The sequence below is a fragment of the Lynx canadensis genome, chromosome B1, assembly GCF_007474595.2.
Source record: "Lynx canadensis isolate LIC74 chromosome B1, mLynCan4.pri.v2, whole genome shotgun sequence".
Lineage (NCBI taxonomy): Eukaryota > Metazoa > Chordata > Mammalia > Carnivora > Felidae > Lynx > Lynx canadensis.
The window spans coordinates 132,369,573-132,390,481 of NC_044306.2; the positions used below are offsets into that span (position 1 = coordinate 132,369,573).

Genomic DNA, 20,909 nt, shown 5'->3' on the forward strand with positions numbered 1-20,909 from the left:
CTTAGACATTATTAAAAAGTATGCTTTCTTGATAACTTAAAGAACATTTGACCATCTGTTCAGCTTCCTTGACATTACATATTTGTCTCACTAGCAGACAGTAAAGTTTGGACACAGGTGTCCTTTCTTATTTGTATCTCTTACCTATTGTTCAGGGCTAGGCAATAGTAGTTGTTCAATAAATATTAGCACAGAAACGGTAGGTGAAACTATAAAACCTAATGCCTGACTTCAGTGTATTTTATGTTTAAATGGGTCTTTTGAAGACCCTCATAAAGCTAAAGGCATGCCTGCAAAAGCATTCAATCTTTGACGGTACTTTTTGTGAAAATGGCACAATTTGCCATTTATGAGAATGAGCAGTATAATTGTAAATATTTTGTACTTTAAAAAATCATTTGAGTCTCCAGCTGAATAACACATGAATTCTCTTACTACAAAACTGCATCGAGCCAATGCAAGTATTTCTGCACATCCATTCCATCTCAGATGATATATGGGCTGGTCAGGGCATAGCTTTCCTTCAGGTAGGTGTGTAATCTGCTTTAATCAGGGTAATTAATACCAAGGGTCCCAACAGGAAATCCCTGGAATCTCAGTAGCTTGGGGAAACAGATAAATTTGTGGATTACTCACAGTCTGATGCAGGTTGAATCTCTCTTCCATCTGGTGACTCTAGTGTCCAGACTGCCTCCATTCTGTGAGATATTTGCTGTTTCAGCATTTGACCATATATCCCTTAGTTTATATCAGGGATAAAAGGAAATAGAGAAGGTACACATGTTTTTATCTGCCTCATTCTGGAAGTGATTCATTTCTCTTAAAGTTCATTTCTTTGAACTAGTCGTATGTTCCCATGTGATGCAAAGGTGGTTTGGAAATGTAGAGAAGTACCTCATGGAATATTTATAAACACTATTTCTGGCGCATAACCTAAAATGCTCAAATCAAAGAGAAAGATGTATGCTCCATAATTGGGATAGAGCAGTTCTGTCTCTAATTCTCCTACTGAATGTAAACAAGGAATTACACACCCCAGGTGCTGCTGACAGATATCTAATCTATGGATCAAGAGGGAAGACAGCCTAAGGATATCTTAATACATCAGCAAATGGCAGAACAGTGGTGACATTCATGAGCCACTGAATCTACCAGCTTAGAATCTTTCCTTCCCCTGAACTCCTTTGTATTAGTATAATGGGATAATAAATGGCCTTATTATTTTAGCCAGTTTGAACTAGAATTTCAATTACATGCAGCCAAAACATCTTAATTGATAAACTTCATCATGCAGTGGCTTGCTTTGCGATGGTTTTGGGAGGCTTGTCATGAACTGGAATGAGGCAGGATTTGAGGCAGGACACATGGGTTTGAATCTTGGCTCAACCACTTATTGGCTATTGGCTGTGACCCTGGGCAATAAACTTAACCTCTCTCTTTCCGCACCTATCAAGTAGGGGTAACAACAGCCTAAACAGGATTGTTGTGAGAATCAAATAAAACAGTAATGTAAAAATACATTGAAAACTTCATAAAAAATTACTTTTGTTATGTGGCAGTCTACTTTGTCTTTTTTTTAAAGGTGATTTCCTTAATACTGTCCTTACAGATGGATTATACTTCTGAAGGGACTATTGATATTATTGGATTTGGACCAAATTTTAAACAGGATTAAGCCTTTAATCTTTTGTTTTTCCACAATAAACTGATGAGGTATTAGAGGAAGACAAGATTAGTAACAGGCAAACAAAAGCATGTAAATTTTCCTATGGAAATCTGAATTGTATTGCAAGAAGAATTTTCATCTCTGCCATACAGAATTCAAAAATCAAACAAAAATATGGTCAAAATTAGTGTCTAGAATCTGATCATGGGTAAAGTCCCTAGTATCTAGGTTACTAATTTCAGTTTCATTTGAAGCACAGTTAGTCGTGTATATTGGTTTAATGTCTCTGTGCAGAAGATTGTAAGTAAGCATTAGTGACTGGTGAAAAGTGCAAACGAGCATGAAGAAGCATATAAAGTGGAAGAATGGGGTAACTGGGTAAAGAAGACTAGGCTAAGGTAATAAATTAGATTAATCCAATCTAACTCTTAAAGTGATTTACGCAACTGAAATTCCAAAGATAAAGAAGCTTGTGTCTAGTAGTTTCTGAAATAGAAACTATAAGAAACCTTACTTGAGCTATTATCTGTAATTGTGGATTTCCAATGGTTTATAAAGAGGTAGCAAATCCTAGCATAATTAAGTTTTTATAAGTTATATAACTAAATATAAGTTTTGTAACTAGCAGGCAGATTCGAGATTTTTTAAAAATTTGTCATTCTGAGCTTGGTTTATGGGAAAAGATGCTGCAACAACTTTGAATTATTACAGCTACTTCTTTAAGATTGTTAAATTTGGAGCGTCTGCCACATCAGATATTAACAGAAATAAAACATTTGAAATTATAATGGCTAGCCAGTTGAATAAAAATAATTGCTGGATTTCTTCTTTGCTCTTTAAACTAGAGATGGATCAAGGATATAAATACCAAAGTAAAACCATAAAACAATAATTTTGGATCAAGGAGTGTCTTTCTAAAGAAGAACCAAGCTAGAAACCCTAAAGACAAATATTGGTGAATTTTTCTGACAAATAACTAAAATGTCTGCACAATCCCAAATAACATTTAAAAATGCCAAAACTAGGACAGATACTTATAATACACAGGCTTAAAAAAATTTACTTTTTTTTTTTTTAATGTAGAAAAAGTTCCTACAAGTCAGTAAGAAAAAGTAAACTGGCCTTTAAAAAATGGACCAAAGTTGGGGCGCCTGGGTGGCTCAGTTGAGCATCCAACTTTGGCTCAGGTCATATAATCTCTTGAGTTCAAGCCCTGCATCCGGCTCACTGCCTCACTGCGTTAGCGTGCTGTGTTAGCACAGGGTCCGCTTCAGAGCCTCTATCCCTGTCTCTCTTTGCCCCTCCCCCACTCGCACACTCTTTCTCAAAAATAAACATTAAAAAAAAAATAAAAATTAAAAATGGACCAAAGCTTATGAATGGTACGTTCACAAGTAACAGAAGCATTACATGCTCTTGATCAAGATGTAGACCAGTGGAGCATCTTTGCAGGACACTGTGGCAGTATGTGTCAAAATGTATAATTTGTATACCTATTAATCTAGCAATCTCACTTCTAGGAATTTATCCTACAGATAACTTGTACAATTATGTAAAAATATTGGCAAGAATGTTCATTGCTGAAATACTTGTAATAGTAAGAACTGTAAATAACCTAAACATTATAGTAAATAAGATGGGTTAAATCAAGTATAGTATCTCTAGATAATATAATATTAAACAGCTGTATGTGCCAATATGGAAAGACCTCCAAATTGATCAAGTAACAAAAACTAGGTGCATAAATACACAATAGTGTATAGTTATATTTTCCTTTTTAAAAATAATATGCATATCCATAATTAGGCATAGAAAACTTTTGCAAGGAAACATAGTAACTGGGATAGGGAGACTTTTAGTTTAAACTCTCATGTTTGAGTTTTGATTGCATATATTTAAATTATTATGAATGAAGACGACTCAGGGCACCTGATGGCTCAGTCAGTTAAGCATCCCAACTTCAGCTCAGGTTGTGCTCTCATGGTCAGTGGGGTTCGAGCCTGCATCAGGCTCTGTGCTGACAGCTCAGAGCCTGGAGCCTGCTTTGGGTTCGTTCTCTCTGTCTCGCTCTCGCTCCCGCTCCCCTGCCCGTGCTCTGTGTCTGTCTGTCTCTCTGAAAAATAAATAAACATTAAAAAAAATAATAAGAATAAAGACTACTCAAAAAATGGAATGGTAGCTGTCTAGACTAAATAATGATTAGTTTATAATCATGAAGGCACTGAATATTTGAATGTCTATAGTTTTTTTACAGATACATTTTGAAATATATAAATTACTTGAAATTGTTTAATATATAGAAGGATATAGACTTTCCCTGCACATCATAGGGCAGACTAGAGCTGGGTAGAATGTAATGAAACAGTTTGACCAAGTAGAAGGAAGTGTCTAAAGATTGCAGTATCTAAAAATTGAGCTGGTTGTCTCATGAGGTGATCAGTGCTCCATCACCACAAGTAAGAAAGAAGAGGATGAGTAGTCATGGGTTGACTTGTCATAGGAAAGTCATGGAATTAGAGTTATAGGTGAGGTATCTTTGCAGTGTCCTAGGATTCTCTGAATCAGTGTGTACTTCCCAGAATTGGTAGCTCTCAGCCAGTTTGTAAGACTTTTGGAAATTTAGCACACATAGGTCTTTTAACCCTTATCCTTCTTTCAGTTAGGGCTTCCTCTATGTGGAGGACTGGATGATTGTCTAAAGCTGAAGGCAGAATTCCATGATCTTGATAATAAGGCTAGGTCCCTTATTTTAACTGGTAAATGAAGTCTTAATAAGCTGTTAAGTGTGTGTGTGTGTGTGTGTGTGTGTGTGTGTGTGTGTGTGTATAAATGAAACAGAGGATATTATTACAAGATTGCTAAATTTTTACTATGAAAAAAGATATAAATTGAAATTCTACAATAGAACTCAGTTGAATGGCTCATTCTAGAAAAAATGTAGAATAGCAGTGGAAAAGCTAAAGAAAAACAGTTCAAGGAGAATTTTGATGTAAAATTGTCTTATCAATGATAGTAATTTACTTTTAGTCTTAATTTCAAGAGATTCCTTTAATATTTAAGAAACTAGTTTTAGTTAAAATGTAAATAAATGATCTTATACACAAATCTTTATTTCTGTGCTTTACACTGTAAATAATTCAGGTAGGCCTGCAAATACTAATATGCAGCATTGGTTTTAAGCCCATTTGGATTTTCTGAAGCTATATGTTTTGGTCTTAATTTTTCCAAAAATGAAATGTTTTTAACACTATAGTTCTTATCATATTACTTCTTTAACTTTAGTTGAGTCTTTGTAACTTCTTAAAAAGCATCCTTCTGTTTCTGGCTTTACATTTCACTAAACTTGTTGAGAAACAATGGCAGGAGTAGCCTTTGCAAGAGCATTTTTCAAATTAGACTCACAGCGATCTCCTGCAAGACCCTTCTCTTCTGTTTAAATCCTCCTTGGCTATGCTAAGACTGACAACAGTGATGAACAAAAGGTTTAATATTAGTGACGTTAAGAACTGTCCCCTCTTTCTCCAAATAACCAAGGAATTCTTTTCTATTTTTAATATATTTATTTTTTTAAGTAAGCTCCATGCATGCAGGGCTTGAACTCACCACCCTGTGATCAAGAGTTGCATGCTTCACAGACTGAGCCAGACAAGTGTCCCCAGATAACCAAGGGATTCTAAGCACCACAATGATTCTGTGCTTTCAGATTTTTTTATATATTGGTATAGAAGCAGTAATTACTTAAAAGTGACCCGTTGCAGAATTTACCTATTTTGTCTAGAATTACTGAAGAGCGATAATGTGTGCTATTAAAATGAAAAATGTCGAGGAGTGTGGCCCTCTTCTCTCTCCGCAATGGCGTGTGCTCATCCATTGATATCCGTGTACTCCAAAAAGGGGGAGTCATCTGGCAAAAATGTTACTCTGCCTGCTGTATTCAAGGCTCCCATTCAGCCAGATATCATGAACTTTGTTCACACCAGCTTGTGCAAAAACAACAGCCATATGCTGTCAGTGAATAGCAGGTCATCAAACCAGTGCTGAGTCTTGGGGTACTGGCAGAGCCATGGCTCGAATTCCTAGAGTTCGAGGTGGTGGGACTCACCATTCTGGCCAGGGTGCTTTTGGAAATATGTGTCAGGGGGGCCGCATGTTCGCACCAACCAAAATCTGGAGCCATTGGTACCACAGAGTGAAGACAACACAGAAGCAATATGCCATCTGCTCTGCCCTGGCTGCCTCAGCCTTACCAGCACTGGTCATGTCTAAAGGTCATCGTATTGAGAAGGTTCTAGAACTTCCTTTGGTGGTTGAAGATAAAGTTGAAGGCTACAAGAAGACCAAGGAGCCATTTTGCTTCTTAAGAAACTTAAAGCCTGGAATGATATCAAAAAGGTCTATGCCTCTCAGTGAATGAAAGCTGGCAAGGGCAAAATGAGAAACCGTTGTTGTATCCAGCGTAGGGGACCCTGCATCATCTATAATGAGGACAATGGTATCATCAAGGCCTTCAGAAACATCCCCAGAATTACTTTGCTTAATGTAAGCAAACTGAACATTTGAAACTTAATCCTGGGGGGCATGTGGGACGTTTCTGCATCTGGACTGAAAGTTCTTTCTGCAAGTTGGATGGTTTCTATGGCACATGGCATAAGGCTGCCTTCCTCAAGAGTAACTACAACCTTCCCATGCGTAAGATGCTTAATACAGACCTTAGCAGAATCTTGAAGAGCCCTGAGATCCAGAGAACCCTCCGAGCACCACGCAAGAAGATGCATCGCAGAGTCTTCAAGAAGAATCCACTGAAAAACCTGAGAATCGTGTTGAAGGTGAACCCATATGCAAAGACCATGCACTGGAACACCATTCTTCACCAGGCCAAGAATTACAAACTCCAGATGGATAAGGCCGCAGCAGCCTTAGAAGCCAAATCTGAGGAGAAGGGTGTTCCAGGCAAAATTTGTATGGAACCACAAAAGACCCCGAATAGCCAAAGTAATATTGAAGAAGACCAAAGCGGGAGGCATCACAATCCCAGACTTTAGCCTCTATTACAAAGCTGTAATCATCAAGACAGCATGGTATTGGCACAAAAGCAGACACATAGACCAATGAAATAGAATAGAGACTCCAGATTGGACCCACAAAAGTATGGCCAACTAATCTTTGACAAAGCAGGAAAGAATATCCAATGGAAAAAAGACTGTCTCTTTAACAAATGGTGCAGGGAGAATTGGAAAGCAACATACAGAAGAATGAAACTAGACCACTTTCTTACACCATTCACAAAAATAAACTCAAAATGGATAAAGGACCTGAATGTGAGACAGGAAACCATAAAAACCCTAAAGGAGAAATCAGGAAAAAACCTCTCTGACCTTAGCCGCAGCAATTTTTTACTTGACACATCTCTAAAGGCAAGGGAATTAAAAGCAAAAATGAACTATTGGGACCTCATGAAGATAAAAAACTTCTGCACTGCAAAGGAAACAATCAACAAAACTAAAAGGCAACCAACGGAATGGGAAAAGATATTCGCAAATGGCATATTGGACACACAAAGGGCTAGTATCCAAAATCTATAAAGAGCTCACAAACTCCACACCTGAAAAACAAATAATCCAGTGAAGAAATGGGCAGAAGACATGAATAGACACTTCTCTAAAGAAGACATCCAGATGGCCAACATGCACATGAAAAGATGCTCAACGTCACTCTTCATCAGGGAAATACAAATCAAAACCACACTGAGCTATCACCTCACGCCAGTCAGAGTGGCTGAAATGAACAAATCAGGAGACTATAGATACTGGTGAGGATGTGGAGAAATGGGAACACTCTTGCACTGTTGATGGGGATGCAAACTGGTGCAGCCGCTCTGGAAAACAGTTTGGAAGTTCCTCAAAAAATTAAAAATAGATCTACCCTATGACCCAGCAATAGCACTGTTAGGAATTTATCCAAGGGATACAGGAGTGCTGATGCATAGGGACACTTGAACCCCAATGTTTATAGCAGCACTTTCAACAATAGCCAAATTATGGAAAGAGCCTAAATGTCCATCAACTGACAAATGGATAAAGAAATTTATCCTACTTGGCAATGAGAAAGAATGAAATATGGCCTTTTGTAGCAACGTGGATGGAACTGGAGAGTGTTATGCTAAGTGAAATAAGTCATACAGAGAAAGACAGATACCATATGTTTTCACTCTTATGTGGATCCTGAGAAACTTTACAGAAGACCATGGGGGAGGGTAAGGGGGGAAAAAAAAGGGAAGGAGGCAAATCATAAGAGACTCTTAAAAACTGAGAATAAACTGAGGGTTGGTGGGGGGTGGGAGGGAGGGGAAAGTGGGTGATGGGCATTGAAGAGGGCACTTGTTGGGATGAGCACTGGGTGTTGTATGGAAACCAATTTGACAATAAATTTCATATTAAAAAAATAAACTTTTAAAAATAAATAAAAATAAAATTATTAAAAAAATAAAATGAAGAATGTGGAAAAGCATTTTGACGTCAGTATATCCTTTCTACTGATACACAGACTTATTTTGGCAAAAAGTTATTAAGCACTTTCTTTTCTATGTTTTTAACAGCATTTTTGAAGTGTGATTTACATACCATAAAGTATACTTATTGAAAATATACAAGGATGCCTGGGTGGTTCAATTGGTTAAGCATCTGACTTCGGCTCAGGTCATGATCTTGCAGTTTGAGTTCAAGCCCTGCGTCAGGCTCTGGGCTGGTGGCTGGCAATCTGGAGCCTGCTTCTGATTCTGTGTCTCCCTATCTCTCTGCTCCTCCCCTTTTCACGCTCTGTCTCTCTCTCAAAAATAAACATTAAAAAAATTTTTAATAAAAAAAGACAATATACAATATAATAATTTTCAGCAAATTTACCAATTGTGTGAGTAGCACCACAACCTAGTTCTGAAACATTCTGTCACCTCAGTAAGATCCCTTGTGCCCATTTACAATTAGTTCCATTCCCACAATCTGTCCTCCCTTCCTCTGCCCCTCTGCCCCCACCCAAACCTCAGACAACTACTAATTTACTATTTTCTGAATGTTAACTAAATATTTCTGTACATTTACCTTTACTGGACATTTCATATCAATGGAATCATACAATATATGTTCTGTGACTGGCTTATTTCACTTAACATAATATTCTTTTTTTTCTAATGTTATTTTTGAGAGAGCGCAAGCTGGGGAGTGATAGAGGTGGACAGAGGATCTGAAGCAGGCTCTGTACTGACAGCAGCAAGCCCAGTGCAGGGCTGGAATTCATGAACCACAAGATCATGACCTGAGCCAAAGTTGGACACTCAACTGACTGAGCCACCCAGACACTCCACTTAGCATAATATTCTTGAGGCTCATCCATGTTGTAGCAAGCATCAGTATTTTATTCCTTTTTAGGGGCCAAATAATACTCTATTGCATATCACATTTTGTTCACTTATTCATTGGTTCATAGACATTTGGGTTATTTCCAACTATTATGAATAATGCTGCTATGAACATTTGTACACAAGTCTTTGTGTGACAATGTATTTTATTTCTCTCAGATAGGGACCTAGGAGTGGAATTGCTGGATCATATTCTAAATTTATGTTTAATGTTTTAAGAAATTGCCAAAATTTTTCCAAAATGATTGCACCATTTTACATTCTCATTGTCTATATGAGAATCCTAGTTTCTCCACATCCTTGCCAGCATATGGTATTGTTATCTTTTTATTTTCCTAGTCATTCTAGTGAATTTGTGATGCTGTTTCTTAATGACTAATAATGCTAGACATTTTTCATATACATATTACCCATTTGTATGTCTTCTTTGGTTAAATATCCATGTCTTTTGCCCATTCTTTATTGGGTTGTTCTTCTTGAGTTGTAAGAGAGTTTTTGTATATTATCAGTACAAGTCCTTTATCAGATATATTACTGGGAGTGAAGGGTTTTGTCCTGTCCTTCAGATCAATTCAGCCAGCACCAAAGCTGATGGTTTCATTACTGTTGTGGTAACCCCACCAGAGGGGTAGGAGGAGTAGGGTGTAGGCCCAGGCAAGAGTGCCACAAACTCCCATTATTCTTTACTAAATTTCATCAGTTTTTCACAAATAAGTGTCTCTCAATTTGTTTGTTTGCCTTTGGTCAGTTTCTAGATCCCTAAAATGACTGTTCTGGCAATTTTGTTTACCTTTGTATTGTTTTGTTTGGGAGATTATTTGCAGATAGATCCCTGTGTTTTATCACTGGAAGTCAGCAGTGGGTCTTCATTTTATATAGAGAATTTAACTTTTTATGATAACCTTCATTTTTCCTGGTATAACAGTGATACATGTCTAGTGTATAAAATTTAGGAAATAAAAGTAAGTAAAAAAAAAATAAGATTCTGTAACAGAAATAAACACGTACTATGTGTGCTTATGTCCTATAGGTTCATTTTTCTATGAACCTATAGTTATAAAAACAGATTAGACTTGACATTAGTTTCATAGAATTCTTTTTTCTCCCAAGTAACAATATACTGTGAATATCTAGAGGTCCCATTTGTCTAAGATAGGAGTCTTGCTCACTGTTACTTGCCACTCCGCTGTGTTTGGAGACCAGGCTAGAGGGAGGACAGGCTGGAAGGAGGTCCCAGTTTTTCTTCAACATTGCCAAATTGCCCTCCAGATATTTTAACCAGTTTATTATCCACTGCTTCTTACCAATATTTTCTCTTTTCAAAGAAATTTGCATTAGTAAAATGGATGACAAATAGCATCACATTGTTTTTGCCTATCTTTGATTGTTAGGATCTTCACCACCTCCTGAGAAAATCTGTTCTGTCTTTAGAAGGGACTATCATTTCTTCTTTTAGTCTTAAAACCTGTCTCCAGATAACTGGTTTAAGTTATCACTTTCTAGTTTTGTCCTCTGCACTACATGGCAGCTCTTTTAAAATCTAGAAATGTTCTGACCTCAAATTTTCCCATTTGAGGGTAATTATACCAGGTTCTTCATTCCTTCCTCATATAACATGGTTATATTTTTTAAATTATTAATTTTTAAATTTAAAATTTTTTTCTTTTTAAAAATTTATTTGCTTGTCACTTCATCAAAGTCTTCCCAGTCCTTTATTAATTGGTTAAAATTTGTCCTTGGATAGTTTTCTCAAGTAAGGTTCAAGTGTATAATATTTTCTTAGCCTTTGTATATTCAAACTATAGCTTTTGTAGTTGAAGGACAGCTGGTTATTAAATTTGGCGCATGTGGTCTTTCCTTAAATATTTTTTAGGTCTTATTCCACTGTCTTCTGATGTTAAATACGGCAGTCTGTTAGTTTGAGGCCACTCTTATTTTCTTTCCTTATTATGACATTTTTACTTGGCTGCCCAAAGGACTCTTTATTGTTAGTCTAGTAATTTCCCTAGAATACATCTTCATGTGGACTGTTCTGGGTCTAAGGTGTGCCTTTTCAATTTGTGGATTCAAGGCTTCAATTGAAACAAAGTTTTTATCAATTACTACTTTTTTTAATGTTTATTTAATTTTGAGAGAGAAAGAGCACTAGTAGGCAAGGGGCAGAGAGAGAGACAGACAGGGAGAGAGGGAGGGAGACAGAATCCGAAGCAGGCTCTGCCCTATGTGGGGTTCAAACTCCTGAACTGTGAGAGCATGACCTGAACCAAAGTTGGGCACTTAACCAACTGAGCCACCCAGGCACCCCTCCAAATTATTTCTTTAAATATTCTCCATTATTTGGTTTTCTTCTTTGAAGACTCTAATAACACATATATTGGAGCTCATTAAACTGATTTTCTGTAGTTATCTTTTAAATCCTTGTCATTCATTTCTTAATGTTTCATTATATCTACTTTTCTCATTTATGTCCTCTATATCCCTTACTGGGCCATTAATGGTTTCTGTTCCCCTTTGTTGTGCTCTTTATAATTTAGTCTTCATTTCTGAAATATTTTTTCTTCCCTTTATGATTCTGCCAGTTTCCATATCACATTTCTCCTTGGACTGATTATCTCTTCCCTACATTTTTGCATTTCTGCTTTGTGGTATCTTTTCATTATTGTAATAAATTCATTAACTTTTATTTTAATTGTGGTAAAATGTCCATAACATAAAATTTACCATTTTAACCATTTTTTGATGTCAGTTCAGTGGCAGTAGTACATTCATAATGTTGTGTAACAATCCTTAACTCTCCTTAACAACATATCCACTTTCAGAACTTTGCATAATCTCCAACATAAACTTGTTACCCATTAAATAATCGCCCATTCCCTCCCCCCTCAGCCCCTGGTAACCATTCTTCTACTTCCTATTTCTGTGAATCTGCCTATTCTAGGTATCTCATAAGTAAAAACATACTTTTTGTCCTTTTGTGTCTGTTTTATTTAACTTTGATAATGTCTTCAGACTTCATCAGTGTTATAGCATGTGTCAGAATTTCATTCCTTTATAAAGCTGAGTAATATTCCATTGTGTGTATACATCCCACATTTTGTTTATTCATCTGTTGATGGACATTTGTATTATTTTTACTTTTTGGCTATTATTAGTGATGCTGCTGTGAACATAAGGGTACATGTATCTGAGTCGTTGCCTTTAAGGAATAGTCCCAGAAGTGAAATTGCTGAATCACATGGAAGTTTTATATTTAACTTTTTTGAGGAACCCACTGTTTTTCATAGTCCTATACAATTTTTACATTGCCACCAGTGATGAAAAAAGGTTCCAATTTTTCTACATCCTAGTCAGCACTTGTTCTGAGTTTTTTTTGTTTTTTTGTTTTGTTTGATTTTTATTTAAGAGCGAGATCCCACAATCCTAGGCTCATAACCTGAGCCTAAATCAAGAATACAACACTCAACCGATTGAGCCACTCAGGCACCCCTTTGGGTTTTTTTTTGTTTTTGTTTTTGTTTTTTGTTTTTTAATAATAGCCATCTTAATGGATGTGAAGCAACATCTCACTGTGGGTTTGTTTTATTTTTGTTAAATTGCTGAATGATCCTAATATATTTTTTGAAGGATGTTTTTATTTTTTTTTTAACATTGCATCTTTCTTTTTAAAGTTTTTATTTAAATTCCAGTTAACATACGGTGTAATATTAGTTTCAGGTGTACAATATAGTAATTCATCACTTCCATATACTACTTGGTGCTCCTCACAAGTGCACTCCTTAATCCCCATCACCTAGTTAACACCCCTCCACACCTCCCCTCTGGTAACCATCAGTTTGTTCTCTATAGTTAAGAGTCTGTTTCTTGGTTTTTCTCCCTCTTTTTTTCCCTTTGCTCATTTATTTTGTTTCTTAAATTTGACATACAAGTGTAATCATATGGTATTTGTCTTTCTGACTTATTAGCATTATACTCTCTAGCTCTATCCATGTTGTTGAAAATGGCAAGATTTCATTTTTTGATCACTGAGCAATATTCCATTGTTTATACATACCACATCGTTAGCCATTCATCTGTAGATGGACATTGGGCTCTTTCCATACTTTGGCTGTTGCCAAGAGTGCTGCTATAAACACAGAGGTGCATGTGCCCCTTTAAATCAGCATTTCTGCATCCTTTAGATAAATACCTAGTGGTGCAATTGCTGGGACATAGGGTAGATCTATTTTTTAATTTTTTGAGGAACCTCCATACTGATCTCCAGAGTGGCTGCACCAGATTGCATTCCCACCAGCAGAACATAAGGGTTGCCCTTTCTCCACATCCTTGCCAACATCTGTTGTCTCCTGAGTTGTTAATTTTACTGTTTACATTCTGAATAGTGTGAGGTGTTACATCATTGTGGTTTTGATATGTATTTCCCTGGTAATGAGTGATGTTGAGCATCTTTTCATGTGTTTATTAGCCATCTGAATGTCTTCTTTGGAAAAGTGTTCATGTCTTTTCCCATTTCTTCACTGGATTGTGTATTTTTTGGGTGTTGAGTTTGATAAGTTCTTTGTAGATTTTGGATGCTAACCCTTTATCCAATATGTTATTTGCAAATATCTTCTCCCCTTCAGTTGCCTTTTACTTTTGCTCATTGTTTCCTTCACTTTGCAGAAGGTTTTTATCTTGATGAGGTCCCATGTCAGGTAATAAGTTGCTACAGCCAAGGTCAAAGTGGTTGTTGCCTGTTTTCTCCTCTAGGATTTTGATGGTTTCCTGTCTTACATTTAGGTCTTTCATCCATTTTGACTTTATTTTTGTGTGTGGTGTAAGAAAGTGGGCCAGGTTCGTTCTTCTGCATGTTGTTTTCCAGTTCTCTCAGCACCATTTGCTGAGAAGACTTTTTTCCATTGGCTATTCTCTCCTGCTTTGTCGAAGATTAGTTGGCCATACATTTGTGGTTCCATATCTGGTTCCTCTATTCTGTTCCAATGATCTACATGTCTGTTTCTGTGCCAGTACCATATTGTCTTGATAATTACAGCTTTGTACTATAGCTTGACGTCCAGAATTGTGATGCCTCCAGCTTTGGTTTTCTTTTTCAACATTCCTTTGGCTATTCAGGGTCTTTTCTGGTTCCATACAACTTTTAGAATTATTTGTTGTGGCTCTGTGAAGAATGCTGGTGTTACTTGGAGGGATTGTATTGAATCTGTAGAGTGCTTTGGGTTAATACCGACATTTTAACAATACTTGTTCTTCCAATCCATGAGCATGGAATGTTTTTCCATTTCTTTGTGTCTTCTTCAATTTCTTTTCTAAACTTTCTATGACTTATTCCTAGGTATTTAGGGTTTTTGGTGCAATTGTAAATGGGATTGATTACTTAATTTCTCTTTCTGTTGCTTCATTATTGTATAGAAATGCCACAGATTTCTGTAAGTTGATTTTGTATCCTGCAACTTTGCTGAATTCATGTATCAGTTCTAGCTGGTGAGTTTTCCACATGAAGTATCATGTTGTCTGTGAAGAATGAAAGTTTGACTTCTTCCTTGTTGATGCCTTTTATTTCTTCTTGTTTGATTGCTGAGGTTAAGGCTTCCAATACTATGTTGAACAGTGGTGAGAGTGGACATCCCTGTCGTGTTCCTGACTTTTGGGGGAAAGTGCTCAGTTTTTCCCCATTGAGGATAATATTAGCTGTGGGTCTTTGATACATGGCCTTTATGATATTGAGGTTTGTCCCTTCTATCCCTACTTTCTTAAGGGTTTTTATCAAGACAAGATGTTGTATTTTGTCAAATGCTTTTTCTGCACTTATTGAGAGGATCATGTTTTTATTTTTTCTTTTAATAATGTGATGTATCACATTGATTTGTGGATATTGAACCAGCCCTGCAGCCCAGGGATAAATCCCATTTGATCGTGATGAATAATTCTTTTAATGTATGTTGGATTCGATTTGCTAATATCTTACTGAGAATTTTTTTATCCATGTTCATCAGGGAAACTGATCTGTAATTCTCCTTTTTAATTGGGTTTTGGTTTTGGAATCAAGGTAATGCTGGCCTCACAGAATGAGTTTGGAAGTTTTCCTTCCATTTCAAAAGAACAGCTTCAAAAGAATAGGTATTAATTCTTTAAATGTTTGGTACAATTCCCCTGGGAAGCCTTCCAGCCCTGGACTCTTGTTTGTTGGGAGCAGAAGCTTTTTATTTTGATGAAGTCCTAATAGTTTATTTTTGCTTTTGTTTCCCTCATCTCAGTAGTCCTATTTGAAAGAAGTTGCTATGGCCAGAGGTTACTGCTTGTGATCAGTGTGGTTTTGATTGACATTTTCCTAATTATATTGAATATCTTTTCATGTGCTTATTGACCGTCTGTATATTGTCTTTAAGAAATATCTATTCAGCTTTTTTCCCAATTTATGAAATGGATTGTTTGGTTTTTTGACTGCTGAGTGCTAGAAATAATTCACATAGTCTGGATATTAATTCCTTATCACATACAAGATTTGCAAGTATTTCTTCCTATTCTGTGGGTTGTCTTTTTAAGTCGTTAATTTTGATAAAATCAAATTTATATGTTATTATTGCTTGTCTTTTAGTGTCATTTCCTTATTCTATTTTGTTCTGTTTGTTAGGTTACAATTTCCATCTGCTTCTTGGCAAGGTTTTTCTGATGAGTTATTTTAGGAAAGTCATGCTTTTTTATACTTTTTTTCAAGTACTGTCTCTGTATAGTTGCTGGTAATGTTCCTTTTTTCTTACTCATATTTCAATGAGATGGATTTTTGTGATATCAGTAGCAAGAGGCTCCTGTGGGGTGTAGTGATCAGGGCTAAGGCAGCTTTTCAAGTTACACAGCCCTGGGACTCTTTCTATTGCTGCCAAAATGACTGTTTTCTTAAACATGGCTTCTGTTTGCCCATCTCTCCTTTGCCTCTCATAAACCAACCTGCATTAGGAAGGCTCTGCTGTCTTTTCTTCATAAACTTGCTCTCCAAGGGAATGCATTCACTATAGATAGTGTATTTTTCTGTGCTTCTTGATATCTGCCCCTTTGATGTCCTTGTAGCTACCGTAGCACTTTCTGCACCTTCTTTCCTCTTTCTTTAAGCAATTGAGTTCCATTCATCTCCCTCTTAAAGTGTACTATATGTTTAAAACAAAAACTGTAAGAGATTTTAAAGACCTTTCACTGCTGCATCCCCACTGGACCTCTCCAGCCTCCTCACAGTACTGGTGTGATGTCTGCAGTAAACTTCCTGCCCCACCTTCCCCTTCAGCAGCACTTACATACAAATTGAAGTTTACAGGTTTTCTGTCTTCTGTTACTTTTCTTCATCCTTTTCTTAGTCTGTGTGGTTTCAGAAGTGATAAAATTCACAAGATTTTTATTGGGTTTTTTTAAATCCTTTTTTGAACATTTCGGTAATGTAATATAGTATAATATAATCCTTAGATAATATAAGGACTTATCTTTTTAATCTTTTTTGCCTAAGTTGTAGGCTTTAGTTGAACTTATTTGTGAGACACAAGATGATACAAGATACTTTTAAGTAGGTTTATTTTCATAATCAGTTAAAAAAAACTTTTCTGGATTAAGCCTTACCTTTCTATAAATGTTAAATATTTTTGAGTCTTAATTTCTCCCATGAGAGACCTCCTTTGACATGAAGATTTTCTTTTTTAAGTGAGGTATAGTTGATATAGGACACTTTAGTTTCAGGTATACAATGGAATGATTCAATATTTACGTAACTTTCCAGGTGACTGCTACACTAAGTCTAGTTTGCATCTGTCATCATACATAGTTATAAAATTTTTCTTTTGTGGTGAGAACTTCTAAGATAAACTCTCTTAGCAACTTTCAAATGTGCAGTATAGCATTATTAATTGCAGCCACCGTGGTGTACTTCACATCCCCATGACTTAATTATTTTTATAGCTGGATTTGTACCGTTTGATCTCCCTTCACATCTAGCAACCGCCAATCTGTTCTCTGTATTTATGAGCTCATGAGTTGTTGGTTAAGGTTCCATATAAAAGTGAGATCATGCGGTATTTGTCTTTCTCTGTCTGGCTTATTTTATTTACTGTAATGTTCTCAAGGTCCATAAGTATTGTCAAAGATGGAAAGATCTCGTTCATCCCTAAGGCTAAATAATATTCCATGTGTGTGTGTACCACCTTTTTTATCCGTTCATTCTTTGATGGACACTTAGATTGTTTCCATGACTTGGCTATTGCAAATAATGCTTCAATGAACATGGAGGTGCACATATCTTATTGAATTAGTGTTTTTGTCTTCTTCAGATAAATACCCAGAAGTAGAATTGCAGGTTCACATGGTAGTTCTTTTTTAAATTTTTTGAGGAACTTCCATACTGTTTTCCATAGTGGCTGCACCTATTTAAATTCCTACTAGGAGCAAACAAGGGTTACTTCTTCACCACACTTTTGCTAGCACTTGTTATCTCATTTTATAGCCATTCTAACATATCTCTTAAAATAGCCATTCTAACAGATGTGATGTGATATCTCAATGTGGTTTTGATTTGTATTTCTCTGATTAGTGAGGTTGAGCATCTTTTCATGTACCTGTTGGCCATCCATTTGTCATCTTTGGAAAAATGTCGATTCAGATCTTCTGCCCATTTTTTTAATCAGATTTTTTGTTTTGCTCTTCAGTTGTGTGAATTCTTTATACATATTAACCTATTTTCAGATATGATTTGCAAATATTTTCTCTCATTAGGTTGTCTTTTTATTTTGTTAATGGTTTTCTTTGCTGTGTAGAAACTTTTTAATTTGATGTAGTCCCACTTATTTTTGCTTTTCAAATCCAAAGAAATTAAAGCTAAGAGTGATTTCAAGGAACTTACTGCCTGTGTTTTCTTCTAGGAGTTTTATGGTTTCAGGTGTTATGTTCAAGTCTTTGCTCCATTTTGAGTTAATTTTTGTGTATTATATAAAATAGTAGTATAGTTTTATTCTTTTGTATGTGGCTGTCCAGTTTTTCCAATATCACTTATTGAAGAGACTGTCCTTTTTCCATTGTACATTTTTGACTCCTTTGTTGTAAATTAATTCACCAAATATGTGTGGATTTATTTCTGGAGTCTGTATTCTGTTAGATCTATATGTTTTTACTGCCCATACCACATTATTTTGATTACTATAACTTTATAATGCAGTTTGAAATTAAGAAGTGTGCTGCCCCCAGTTCTGTTCTTCCTCAAGATTGCTTTGGCTATTTGGGTCTTCTGTGGTTGCATACAAATTTTAGAATTATTCTATTTCTGTGGAAAATGCTATTGGAATTTCGATAGAGATTGTGTTGAATCTGTAGATTGCTTTAGGTAGTATGGACATTTTAACAATATTCTTCCAATCCATAAGCACGGATTATCTTTCTATTCATTTGTGCTATCTTTATGCTTTCTAAAAATAGAATGTTTCATGTACTTTGTTGGATTCATTATCCATGGATTCTAGCTTAAGAATCCTTGTTTAGATCTACAGAGAATGTAGATACTGCTAGATGTTACAACATGTTGTGTAATAAGATACCCCAAAAGTGCTTTGACTTTTAAAATTAATGACCTAGATTTGAAAAAATTGATTTACAGAATGTTGCTTATTTCCTTGACTTAACAATACATTGAATAAATGTTGAAATTCTGATAGCATTATTTGAGATGGGATTCCCCCCTCCCCGTATCATGAAAATAAATAAATAAATTCATAGATAGGTATTCTGAGTGGACTCCATAATGTCATCAGAATGCAAGTCTCTCTTTTTTTCTATTTTACCATCCTTAGAGTTTAGCTTCTACTTTCTGGGTGGCTACATAGTCACAAGATGGATACCAGGCACTATATCTGTCATCTAAGCAGAGAACAAGGGATATAGGGATCAGCATGAGCTGTCCTTCCTTTTAAGAAGTTTTTTCTGGTGGTCCTAACAACTTCCTTTTATATCTCATTGGTTAAACTTACATATATGACTATCCATATCTATAAGAATAATGCTGCAAGGTGGTATATTTTAACTGGGTGCGTTGTTCCCCACCCTATCAAACAAAATTAGAGTTCTATGAATGGGGAAGAGGAGAAAAATTACCTATTAGTAAGCAACTACAAACTCTGCCGTAATGTCTTCTCAAAGAATTGGTTACCCAACGAAATTTTTTTTAATGTTTTTATTTATTTTTGAGACAGAGACAGAGCACGAGCCAGGGGAGGGGCAGAGAGAGAGGGAGACATAGAATCTGAAGTAGGCTCCAGGCTCTGAGTTGTCAGCACAGAGCCCGATGCGGGGCTCGAACTCACAGGGTATGAGATCATGACCTGAGCTAAAGTCAGACGCTTAACCAACTGAGCCATCCAGGCGCCCCTACCCAAAGAAATTCTTAACATTTTTCATCATTGACTCTTTTCTGGTTGTGTGATAGGTACTTTAACATTTGTTACCTTATTAAACTCTCCTAACACTTTAGGAGGTGTTACTGCATTTAATAGATGAGGACCCAATCTTGGTTTAGGTGGAAAAATTTTAAAACATGAAGACCCAGTGTTGGTGTAGATGAAAAATTTTATATAGTCAATAGGCTGAATGTGATGATTTGGCTGCAGTACTGTCCTCCCAGTGACCCCTAAGTTGACTCTGCTGTTATGGCTGGACAGAGACCATGGGTCATCCTTCTTATTGTTGCCTTTGCCCCTCTCCAAAGCTGCACATTTGACCAGAGGCTGGCATTCCTGTTGAGAAACATAAGTCAGTGGCAAAACAAGTTTTCAAACCTAGGTACCCTAATTTCAGATGGAGTGCTTTCTCAGTGATCCAACCCTATCCAAATTTATATGATTGTCTATGTCTCTATATAAGTATAATCTCACAATGTTGTTAATTTTTTAATTGGAATTTGAAGAGATATGTTCCTTTCTCTCCTAATTGTGCTGTCAAAATGGTGTTTCTCCTTGTTAGTAGGCAGTCTCTTTGAGATGTCCCTATTTTTCCCACTTTTTATTTTAAAAAAAGTATTCATAAAAGTTGAAAGGATAGTAAATGAACATTTCATATATTGTATACTTAAATTGAAAAATTAACATTCTACTCTATTTGTGTCCATTCTATGTCTTTGTGTGTATATACATAGCATATATACATATATACATAGATATACATGTATGCATGCACTTCGCATTCAATTTTAAAGTATTTGAAGACCTGATACTATACCCCAACTTCAGCATGCACCTCATAAGAATAAGGAACACACTACAGGTGAAATAAATTAGATCTTACACAATGTTATGCTACTTAAAAACACTTCTAAAAATTCCATCTAGTATACAACACATGGTTAGATTTCCCCAATTGTCTCAAAGAAATGAGGGTTTTGTTTTTTTTTTTAAACCAAGAACCAATTAAGATTCATATATTACATTTGAAGTTTGTGTATTTTAGTTCCTTTTAACTCTAGAATCTGTCTTTCCCCCATGTCATTGATATTTTGAAGAGTCCAGTTGTCTGTTAGAATGTTCCTCATTCTGGATTTGTGTGCATTGTTTTCTCATGGTCTCTTTCACTTATTCTTTTGGCTCTTGTATTTCCTGTAAACTGTAAGTTAGATTTAGAAGCTAGATTTTCATCAGTTTAAACATTTTTGGCAAGATTACTTTATAAATGATATATTCTGCACTGCATTACATTAAATCAAGAGCATGTAATGTCATGTCTTAGGATAAATGATGATAAATTTGATTTTTTGAGTTAAGGTGAATATACTCAGGTATCAAGTGTAAGGGACTTTTTTTCTCTAGCAAATACTATGTCATC

The 20,909-nt window shown here is 36.0% G+C and overlaps 1 protein-coding gene and 1 pseudogene across 2 annotated transcripts in view; both read left to right on the top strand.

Annotated features, from left to right (window-relative positions):
- FAM13A (family with sequence similarity 13 member A) overlaps nt 1–20,909 on the top strand; it is a 362,178-nt gene that overhangs the window by 32,260 nt on the left and 309,009 nt on the right. The window lies entirely within an intron of this gene.
- Nucleotides 664–11,000, top strand: LOC115511678 (annotated as a pseudogene).